This window comes from Narcine bancroftii, unplaced genomic scaffold (genome assembly GCF_036971445.1).
Source record: "Narcine bancroftii isolate sNarBan1 unplaced genomic scaffold, sNarBan1.hap1 Scaffold_158, whole genome shotgun sequence".
In the NCBI taxonomy this organism is placed as follows: Eukaryota; Metazoa; Chordata; class Chondrichthyes; order Torpediniformes; family Narcinidae; genus Narcine; species Narcine bancroftii.
In genome coordinates this window covers 3,920,446-3,929,113 of record NW_027211893.1, presented here as the reverse complement: position 1 = coordinate 3,929,113, position 8,668 = coordinate 3,920,446, and positions in this window count along the sequence as shown.

The following is an 8,668-nucleotide window of genomic DNA, read 5'->3' as shown; positions in this document are numbered from 1 at the left end:
CTCTGATTCCCCGACTCTGATCCCCACCTCTGATTCCCCAGCTCTGATTCCCCGCCTCTGATTTCCCGTGTTTGATTCCCTGCCTCTGATTCCCCGCCTCTGATTCCCCATATCTCATTCCCCGCCTCTGATTCCCCATCTCTGATTCCCGGACTCTGATTCCCCACCTCTGATTCCCGGCCTCTTATTCCCGGCATCTGATTCCGGCCTCTGATTCCCGGCCTCTGATTCCCTGCTTCTGATTCCCCATCTCTGATTCCGCAAGTCTAATTCCCTGCCTCTGATTCCCCACCTCTGATTCCCCATATCTGATTCCCCGCCTCTGTTTCCCGGCCTCTGATTCCCTGCTTCTGATTCTGATTCCCTGCCTCTGATTCCCCATCTCTGATTCCGCACATCTGATTCCCTGCCTCTGATTCCCCACCTCTGATTCCCCATATCTGATTTCCCGCCTCTGTTTCCCCGCCTCTGATTCCCCGCCTCTGTTTCCCCATATCTAATTCCCAACCTCTGATGCCCCAACTCTGATTCCCTGCCTCTGATTCCACGCGTTCTATTCCCTGCCTCTGATTCCCCGCATGTGATTCCCCATCTCTGATTCACCTCCTCTGATTTCCCACCTCTGATTCCCCATATCTAATTCCCCGCCTCTGTTTGCCCGACTCTGATTCCCCGCCTCTGTTTCCCCATATCTGATTCCCCGCCTCTGAATCCCCAACTCTGATTCCCTGCCTCTGATTCCCCAGCTCTGATTCCCCGCCTTTGATTCCCCCGTCTGATTCCCAGCCTCTGAAACCCCGTGTCTGATTTCTTGCCTCTGATTCCCCGCCTCTGATTCCCCATCTCTGATTCACAGCCTCTGATTTCCCACCTCTGATTCCCCATCTCTGATTCCGCACATCTGATTCCCTGCCTCTGATTCCCCGACTCTGATCCCCACCTCTGATTCCCCAGCTCTGATTCCCCGCCTCTGATTCCCCAACTCTGATTCCCCGCCTCTGATTCCCCAGCTCTGATTCCCCGCCTCTGATTCCCCGTGTTTGATTCCCTGCCTCTGATTTCCCGCCTCTGATTCCCCATCTCTGATTCACCGCCTTTGATTCGCCACCTCTGATTCCCCATATCTGATTCCTCGCCTCTGTTTCCCCGCCTCTGATTCCCCGCCTCTGATTCCCCATATCTCATTCCCCGCCTCTGATTCCCCATCTCTGATTCCCGGACTCTGATTCCCCACCTCTGATTCCCGGCCTCTTATTCCCGGCATCTGATTCCGGCCTCTGATTCCCGGCCTCTGATTCCCTGCTCCTGATTCCCCATCTCTGATTCCATGCATCTGATTCCCAGCCTCTGATTCCCAGCCTCTGATTCGCAACCTCTGATTCCCCACCTCTGATTCCCCATATCTGATTCCCCGCCTCTGTTTCCCCGCCTCTGATTCCACGCCTCTGTTTCCCCATATCTGATCCCCGCCTCTATTTGCCCGCATCTGATTCCCCGCCTCTGTTTCCCCATATCTGATTCCCCGCCTCTGAATCCCCAACTCTGATTCCCTGCCTCTAATTTCCCAGCTCTGATTCCCCGCCTCTGATTCCCCGCGTCTGATTACCGGCCTCTGATTCCCCGCCTCTGATTCCCCATCTCTGATTCACAACCTCTGATTCCCCACCTCTGATACCCCATATCTGATTCCCCGCCTCTATTTCCCCGCCTCTGATTCCCCACCTCTGATTCCCAATATCTGATTCCCCGCCTCTGATTCCCAACCTCTGATTCCCCAGCTCTGATTCCCCGTGTTTGATTCCATGCCTCTGATTCCCTGCCCTGATTCACCATCTCTGTTTCACCGCCTTTGATTCGCCACCTCTGATTCCCCATATCTGATTCCCCGCCTCTGTTTCCCCGCCTCTGATATCCTGCCTCTGATTCCCAACCTCTGATTCCACACCTCTGATTCCCCATATCTGATTCCCCGCCTCTGTTTCCCCGCCTCTGATTCCCTGCCCATGTTTCCCCATATCTGATTCCCTGCCTCTGATTCCCCAACTCTGATTCCCCGCCTCTGATTCCCCAGCTCTGATTCCCCGCCTCTGATTTCCCGTGTTTGATTCCCTGCCTCTGATTCCCCGCCTTTGATTCCCCATCTCTGATTCACCGCCTTTGATTCGCCACCTCTGATTCCACATATCTGATTCCCCACCTCTGTTTCCCCGCCTCTGATTCCCCGCCTCTGATTCTCCATATCTCATTCCCCGCCTCTGAATCCCCATCTCTGATTCCCGGACTCTGATTCCCCACCTCTGATTCCCGGCCTGTTATTCCCAGCATATGATTCCCGGCCTCTGATTCCCGGCCTCTGATTCCCCGCTTCTGATTCTGATTCCCTGCCTCTGATTCCCCATCTCCGATTCCGCACATCTGATTCCCTGCCTCTGATTCCCCACCTCTGATTCCCCATATCTGATATCCCGCCTCTGTTTCCCCACCTCTGATTCCCCGCCTCTGTTTTCCCATATCTAATTCCCAACCTCTGATGCCCCAACTCTGATTCCCTGCCTCTGATTCCCCGCGTTCTATTCCCTGCCTCTGATTCCCCGCCTGTGATTCCCCATCTCTGATTCACCACCTCTGATTCCCCACCTCTGATTCCCCATATCTAATTCCCTGCCTCAGTTTGCCCGCCTCTGATTCCCCGCCTCTGTTTCCCCATATCTGATTCCCCGCCTCTGAATCCCCAACTCTGATTCCCTGCCTCTGATTCCCCAGCTCTGATTCCCCGCCTTTGATTCCCCCGTCTAATTCCAAGCCTCTGAAACCCCGTGTCTGATTTCTTGCCTCTGATTCCCCGCCTCTGATTCCCCATCTCTGATTCACAGCCTCTGATTCCCCACCTCTGATTCCCCATCTCTGATTCCGCACATCTGATTCCCTGCCTCTGATTCCCCGACTCTGATCCCCACCTCTGATTCCCCAGCTCTGATTCCCCGTCTCTGATTTCCCGTGTTTGATTCCCTGCCTCTGATTCCCCGCCTCTGATTCCCCATATCTCATTCCCCGCCTCTGATTCCCCATCTCTGATTCCCGGACTCTGATTCCCCACCTCTGATTCCCGGCCTCTTATTCCCGGCATCTGATTCCGTCCTCTGATTCCCGGCCTCTGATTCCCTGCTTCTGATTCCCCATCTCTGATTCCGCAAGTCTAATTCCCTGCCTCTGATTCCCCACCTCTGATTCCCCATATCTGATTCCCCGCCTCTGTTTCCCGGCCTCTGATTCCCCGCTTCTGATTCTGATTCCCTGCCTCTGATTCCCCATCTCTGATTCCGCACATCTGATTCCCTGCCTCTGATTCCACACCTCTGATTCCCCATATCTGATTTCCCGCCTCTGTTTCCCCGCCTCTGATTCCCCGCCTCTGTTTCCCCATATCTAATTCCCAACCTCTGATGCCCCAACTCTGATTCCCTGCCTCTGATTCCCCGCGTTCTATTCCCTGCCTCTTATTCCCCGCATGTGATTCCCCATCCCTGATTCACCTCCTCTGATTCCCCACCTCTGATTCCCCATATCTAATTCCCCGCCTCTGTTTGCCCGACTCTGATTCCCCGCCTCTGTTTCCCCATATCTGATTCCCGGCCTCTGAATCCCCAACTCTGATTCCCTGCCTCTGATTCCCCAGCTCTGATTCCCCGCCTTTGATTCCCCCGTCTGATTCCCAGCCTCTGAAACCCCGTGTCTGATTTCTTGCCTCTGATTCCCCGCCTCTAATTCCCCATCTCTGATTCACAGCCTCTGATTCCCCACCTCTGATTCCCCATCTCTGATTCCGAACATCTGATTCCCTGCCTCTGATTCCCCGACTCTGATCCCCACCTCTGATTCCCCAGCTCTGATTCCCCGCCTCTGATTCCCCAACTCTGATTCCCCGCCTCTGATTCCCCAGCTCTGATTCCCCGCCTCTGATTCCCCGTGTTTGATTCCCTGCCTCTGATTCCCCGCCTCTGATTCCCCATCTCTGATTCACCGCCTTTGATTCGCCACCTCTGATTCCCCATATCTGATTCCTCGCCTCTGTTTCCCCGCCTCTGATTCCCCGCCTCTGATTCCCCATATCTCATTCCCCGCCTCTGATTCCCCATCTCTGATTCCCGGACTCTGATTCCCCACCTCTGATTCCCGGCCTCTTATTCCCGGCATCTGATTCCGGCCTCTGATTCCCGGCCTCTGATTCCCTGCTTCTGATTCCCCATCTCTGATTCCATGCATCTGATTCCCAGCCTCTGATTCCCAGCCTCTGATTCCCAACCTCTGATTCCCCACCTCTGATTCCCCATATCTGATTCCCCGCCTCTGTTTCCCCTCCTCTGATTCCCCGCCTCTGTTTCCCCATATCTGATCCCCGCCTCTATTTGCCCGCATCTGATTCCCCGCCTCTGTTTCCCCATATCTGATTCCCCGCCTCTGAATCCCCAACTCTGATTCCCTGCCTCTAATTTCCCAGCTCTGATTCCCCGCCTCTGATTCCCCGCGTCTGATTACCGGCCTCTGATTCCCCGCCTCTGATTCCCCATCTCTGATTCACAACCTCTGATTCCCCACCTCTGATACCCCATATCTGATTCCCCGCCTCTGTTTCCCCGCCTCTGATTCCCCACCTCTGATTCCCAATATCTGATTCCCCGCCTCTGATTCCCCACCTCTGATTCCCCGCCTCTGATTCGCCAGCTATGATTCCCCGCCTCTGATTCACCGTGTTTGATTCCCTGCCTCAGATTCCCGTCCTCTGATTCCCCATCTCTGATTCACCGCCTTTGATTCGCCACCTCTGATTCCCCATATCTGATTCCCCGCCTCTGTTTCCCCGCCTCTGATTCCCCGCCTCTGATTCCCCATATCTCATTCCCTGCCTCTGAATCCCCATCTCTGATTCCCGGACTCTGATTCCCCACCTCTGATTCCCTGCTTCTGATTCTGATTCCCTGCCTTTGATTCCCCATCTCTGATTCCGCACATCTGATTCCCTGCCTCTGATTCCCCATCTCTGATTCCCCATATCTGATTCCCCTCCTCTGTTTCCCCGCCTCTGATTCCCCGCCTCTGTTTCCCAATATCTAAGTCCCCGCCTCTGATTCCCCAACTCTAATTCCCCACCTCTGATTCCCCAGCTCTGAATCCCCGCCTCTGATTCCCCGCATCTGATTCCCTGCATCTGATTCCAAGCCTCTTATTCCCTGCCTCTGATTCCCAACCTCTGATTCCCCACCTCTGATTCCCCATATCTGATTCCCAGCCTCTGTTTCCCCGCCTCTGATTCCCCGCCTCTGTTTCCCCATATCTGATTCCCGGCCTCTGGTTCCCCGCCTCTGATTCCCCGCCTCTGATTCCCTGCCTCTGATTCCCCATCTCCGATTCAGCACATCTGATTCCCTGCCTCTGATTCCCCGCCTCTGATTCCCCGCCTCTGATTCCCTGCCTCTGATTCCCAACCTCTGATTCCCCACCTCTGATTCCCCGTGTTTGATTCCCCGCCTCTGTTTCCCCGCCTCTGATTCCCCGCCTCTGATTCCCCAACTCTAATTCCCCGGTTCTGATACCCCATATCTGATTCCCCGCCTCTGTTTCCCCGCCTCTGATTCCCCGCCCCTATTTCCCCATATCTGATTCCCTGCCTCTGATTCCCCAACTTTGATTCCCAGCATCTGATTCCCCAGCTCTGATACCCCGCCTCTGATTCCCCGCATCTGATTCCCTGCATCTGATTCCAAGCCTCTGATTCCCTGCCTCTGATTCCCAACCTCTGATTCCCCACCTCTGATTCCCCATATCTGATCCCCAGCCTCTGTTTCCCCGCCTCTGTTTCCCCATATCTTATTCCCGGCCTCTGATTCCCCGCCTCTGATTCCCCGCCTCTGATTCCCTGCCTCTGATTCCCCATCTCCGATTCCGCACATCTGATTCCCTGCCTCTGATTCCCCGCCTCTGATTCCCCGCCTCTGATTCCCTGCATCTGATTCCCAACCTCTGATTCCCCACCTCTGATTCCCCGTGTTTGATTCCCCGCCTCTGTTTCCCCGCCTCTGATTCCCCGCCTCTGATTCCCCAACTCTAATTCCCCGCCTCTGATTCCCCATATCTGATTCCCTGCCTCTGTTTCCCCGCCTCTGATTCCCCGCCCCTGTTTCCCCAACTCTAATTCCCCGCCTCTGATTCCCCAGCTCTGATTCCCCGTGTTTGATTCCCTGCCTCTGATTCCCTGCCCTGATTCCCCATCTCTGTTTCACCGCCTTTGATTCGCCACCTCTGATTCCCCATATCTGATTAACCGCCTCTGTTTCCCCGCCTCTGATTCCCTGCCTCTGATTCCCAACCTCTGATTCAACACCTCTGATTCCCCATATCTGATTCCCCGCCTCTGTTTCCCCGCCTCTGATTCCCTGCCCCTGTTTCCCCATATCTGATTCCCTGCCTCTGATTCCCCAACTCTGATTCCCCGCCTCTGATTCCCCAGCTCTGATTCCCCGCCTCTGATTTCCAGTGTTTGATTCCCTGCCTCTGATTCCCCGCCTCTGGTTCCCCATCTCTGATTCACCGCCTTTGATTCGCCACCTCTGATTCCACATATCTGATTCCCCACCTCTGTTTCCCCGCCTCTGATTCCCCGCCTCTGATTCTCCATATCTCATTCCCCGCCTCTGAATCCCCATCTCTGATTCCCGGACTCTGATTCCCCACCTCTGATTCCCGGCCTCTTATTCCCAGCATCTGATTCCCGGCCTCTGATTCCCGGCCTCTGAATCCCCGCTTCTTATTCTGATTCCCTGCCTCTGATTCCCCATCTCTGATTCCGCACATCTGATTCCCTGCCTCTGATTCCCCACCTCTGATTCCCCATATCTGATATCCCGCCTCTGTTTCCCCGCCTCTGATTCCCCGCCTCTGTTTCCCCATATCTAATTCCCAACCTCTGATGCCCCAACTCTGATTCCCTGCCTCTGATTCCCCGCGTTCTATTCCCTGCCTCTGATTCCCCGCCTGTGATTCCCCATCTCTGATTCACCACCTCTGATTCCCCACCTCTGATTCCCCATATCAAATTCCCCGCCTCTGTTTGCCCGCCTCTGATTCCCCGCCTCTGTTTCCCCATATCTGATTCCCCGCCTCTGAATCCCCAACTCTGATTCCCTGCCTCTGATTCCCCAGCTCTGATTCCCCACCTTTGATTCCCCCGTCTGATTCCCAGCCTCTGAAACCCCGTGTCTGATTTCTTGCCTCTGATTCCCCGCCTCTGATTCCCCATCTCTGATTCACACCCTCTGATTCCCCACCTCTGATTCCCCATCTCTGATTCCGCACATCTGATTCCCTGCCTCTGACTCCCCGACTCTGATCCCCAGCTCTGATTCCCCAGCTCTGATTCCCCGCCTCAGATTTCCCGTGTTTGATTCCCTGCCTCTGATTTCCCGCCTCTGATTCCCCATATCTCATTCCCCGCCTCTGATTCCCCATCTCTGATTCCCGGACTCTGATTCCCCACCTCTGATTCCCGGCCTCTTATTCCCGGCATCTGATTCCGGCCTCTGATTCCCGGCCTCTGATTCCCTGCCTCTGATTCCCCAGCTCTGATTCCCCGCCTTTGATTCCCCCGTCTGATTCCCAGCCACTGAAACCCCGTGTCTGATTTCTTGCCTCTGATTCCCCGCCTCTGATTCCCCATCTCTGATTCACAGCCTCTGATTTCCCACCTCTGATTCCCCATCTCTGATTCCGCACATCTGATTCCCTGCCTCTGATTCCCCGACTCTGATCCCCACCTCTGATTCCCCAGCTCTGATTCCCCGCCTCTGATTCCCCAACTCTGATTCCCCGCCTCTGATTCCCCAGCTCTGATTCCCCGCCTCTGATTCCCCGTGTTTGATTCCCTGCCTCTGATTTCCCGCCTCTGATTCCCCATCTCTGATTCACCGCCTTTGATTCGCCACCTCTGATTCCCCATATCTGATTCCTCGCCTCTGTTTCCCCGCCTCTGATTCCCCGCCTCTGATTCCCCATATCTCATTCCCCGCCTCTGATTCCCCATCTCTGATTCCCGGACTCTGATTCCCCACCTCTGATTCCCGGCCTCTTATTCCCGGCATCTGATTCCGGCCTCTGATTCCCGGCCTCTGATTCCCTGCTCCTGATTCCCCATCTCTGATTCCATGCATCTGATTCCCAGCCTCTGATTCCCAGCCTCTGATTCCCAACCTCTGATTCCCCACCTCTGATTCCCCATATCTGATTCCCCGCCTCTGTTTCCCCGCCTCTGATTCCACGCCTCTGTTTCCCCATATCTGATCCCCGCCTCTATTTGCCCGCATCTGATTCCCCGCCTCTGTTTCCCCATATCTGATTCCCCGCCTCTGAATCCCCAACTCTGATTCCCTGCCTCTAATTTCCCAGCTCTGATTCCCCGCCTCTGATTCCCCGCGTCTGATTACCGTCCTCTGATTCCCCGCCTCTGATTCCCCATCTCTGATTCACAACCTCTGATTCCCCACCTCTGATACCCCATATCTGATTCCCCGCCTCTGTTTCCCCGCCTCTGATTCCCCACCTCTGATTCCCAATATCTGATTCCCCGCCTCTGATTCCCCACCTCTGATTCCCCAGCTCTGATTCCCCGTGTTTGATT